Genomic DNA, 3,163 nt, shown 5'->3' with positions numbered 1-3,163 from the left:
ACTCCGAATTAGTAATCAAACAAGTCAAGGGTGAATACCAAGCCAAACATCCTTGAATGAGGGCCTACCGTAATGCCGTTTTAGATATTTTGAGGTTGTTTCCAGATTATACCTTGACATGTGTTCCTTGTGTACAAAATGTTATGAATTTTTGCAAAATGAAGGCAAATATCAAGACACTTCTATAGATGGTGAGCAAGATGATGGTGAACCAGACATGGAAGTAAATCAGATAGAAGTTTTGCAGCCGAAGGACAATGTCATCCCTAAAGGCCTTATACCTTTAGAGGAATTATTTGACCAAGATGATGTAGCCCGGAAGCCAAGTTTAATGCCAACCAAAAAGGGAGTTGAAGATGTGAATATCGGAACAACAAAAAATCCAAAGATGGTGAAGTTGTCAAAGGCATTACCTCCTCAGGTAAAGGAAAAATACATTAGTTTATTGTCTTCATTTACTAATGTATTTGCATGGGACTATTCAGATTTGAAGGAGTACAATAAAATTATAATTCAGCACGTCATTCCAATCAAGCCAAACCAGAAGCCATTTCGCCAGAAGTTAAGAAGGATAAATCCAAAGTTGCTGCCATCAATAGAGAAGGAGGTGAATTGATTATACAAGGCTGGTATAATCGTTCCAATAAGATTTTCAGAATGGATTTCCAATTTGGTGCCCGTGCGGAAGAAGACAGGTGAGATTAGATTATGTATTGATTTCAGAAATCTGAATAAGGTGTCTTTGAAAGATAATTATCTGTTGCCAAAAATGGACCACATACTCCAAAGAGTAGTTAGGGCATCTCGTATGTCGCTGCTTGATGGGTATTCTAGCTACAATCAAATTTTAGTCCATGAGGATGATAGGGACAAAACAACATTCACCACTCTGTGGGGGACATTCCATTATGCCAAGATGCCATTCAGTTTAAAGAATGTTGGTGCAACTCTTTAGCAGGCTATGGATATCACCTTTGAAAATGAGAAAGATGTATTTTTAGTAGTGTATCTTGATGATTTGACAGTTTTTTCCAATTCAGATGAGGAACATCTCTACCATCTGAAAATTGTTTTTCAGCGGTGCAGAAAATATGGCATATCTCTTAATCCCAAAAAGAGCTTGTTTGCCATGGATGAGGGGAAGCTTCTCAATCACATAATATCCAAGGAGGGCATCCGCATCGATCCTGCTCGAGTGGAAGCCATTCAGAAAATTGATTTTCCTTGTAGTAAAAAGGAGATCCAAGCATTCAACGGTAAGATGAACTTCTTACATCGTTTTGTGCCAAATCTAGCTGAACATTTGAGGGAAATTACAAACATGTTGAAGAAAGATAGTGTGGTAAAGTGGACCGAAGAAGCCATAAAGTCTTTCAACCTGGTAAACTTGGCTCTTTCTTCAGCTCTGATTTTAATCAGCCCAGATTATTCCCAAGATTTCATATTATTTTCATTCGCTTCAGAGCATACTATGGCAGCAATTCTAATGCAGAAAAGAGACTAGCTTGAGAAACCAATTGCCTTTTTCAGCAAGACAATAAGAGATGCAGCCTTAAAATATAACATTATTGAAAAGCAAGCTCTTGCCTTGGTGAAATCTTTGAAAGATTTCCGGTATATATTTTGCACTCTTATATTCTTGCTTATGTCCCTAACACAGTCATTAAAGATGTTTTGGTACAAACAGATCTGGTAGGGAGGCGAGGCAAATGGATCACAACTTTGTTAGAATATGACTTGGAGATAAAGCCAACAAAGCTCATCAAGGGGCAGGGTCTAGCAAAACTAATGGCAGAGTCTAATTTGTATGCCTTGGACATAAATTTGATTACTGCTATGTTCGAAGAAGATGAAGACAACTCACTCGTTCAGGTATCTGAAATTTTTCTCCATTCTCCTTGGTATTCAGATATTGTATATGTGCTCCAGCACCTTTCACCGCCACCGGGGATGGCTAGAAATAAAAGTAGAACTCTGAAACTAAGGGCTGCTAAATTTTGTATTATGAATAATGCATTGTATTGGAAAGATCTCGGAGGTATGTTGCTGAATTGTTTGGTTGAGGAGGAAGCAAAACAGGTCATGGATGATTTTCACAAGGGAGACTGTGGAGGTCACCTATTTTGGAAGACGACGGCAAATAAAATTTTGAGAGCAGGGTACTATTGGCCTACCCTCTTTGCTGATGTTTATAAAACTGTTACGAGCTGTCATGAATGCCAAATTTTTCAGGGAAGGAGAAAATTGCAGCCACTACCTCTCAAGCCAGTTGAAGTAAGTGCTCCGTTTCAGCAATGGGGCCTAGATTTTATTGGAGAGATTCATCCCACATCTTCAGCTCAGCACAAGTGGATCTTAATAGTGACAGATTATTTTACAAAATGGATTGAGGCAATCCCCACTCGGCATGCCACAGATGCAGTAATAATTCAATTTCTCGAAAATAATATTTTGTCATGTTTTGGTTGTCCTAACAAGCTGATTACAGATAATGCAATAGCGTTCAAATCCAAAAAGATGATTGATTTTTGTAATAAATATCAAATTACCTTGGGGCATTCTACTGCATACTATCCACAAGGTAATGGATTGGCTGAATCTTCGAACAAATCATTGGTCAACATCATCAAAAAGCTACTGGAAACAAACAAAAAGAGCTGGCACAAGAAGTTAGATAATGCACTATGGGCGGATAGAGTAAGTCAAAGGAAGTCAATTGGCATGTCTCCATTTGAAATAGTATATGGTATTGACACGATGTTCCTGACATCTCTCACAGTCCTGGTTGTAAAACTTCTGCAGGAAGCTGGTAGTGAGGAGGATCATTTTCAGCAAAGAATAAATCAAATGATCCATTTAGAGCAGACGAGAGAGGAGGTTTTTCAGAATATCTTCAGGTTGTAAGAGAGAATCAAGAAAATCTATGATCGGAAGGCAAAGGCAGATAAGTTTCAGATTGAAGACATAGTGCTAAAGTGGGATGCTAGAAACGAGGACAAAGGCAAGCACGGAAAGTTCGAGAATCTGTGGAAGGGACCATATAGAATTGTTTCATATCGCGGTCAAAATGCTTTTCTCCTTAAAGAAATGAACGGGGAAGATTTTCCAGGAGGGCAAGTCAATGGTCGGATGCTGAAACGGTATTATCTTTGAGAAATTTTCT

The sequence above is a fragment of the Pinus tabuliformis genome, chromosome 1_2 (assembly GCF_031772625.1).
Source record: "Pinus tabuliformis cultivar Carrire ecotype Pingquan chromosome 1_2, CPIR1, whole genome shotgun sequence".
Classification (NCBI taxonomy): domain Eukaryota; kingdom Viridiplantae; phylum Streptophyta; class Pinopsida; order Pinales; family Pinaceae; genus Pinus; species Pinus tabuliformis.
Note: the sequence above shows the minus strand (reverse complement) of the source record.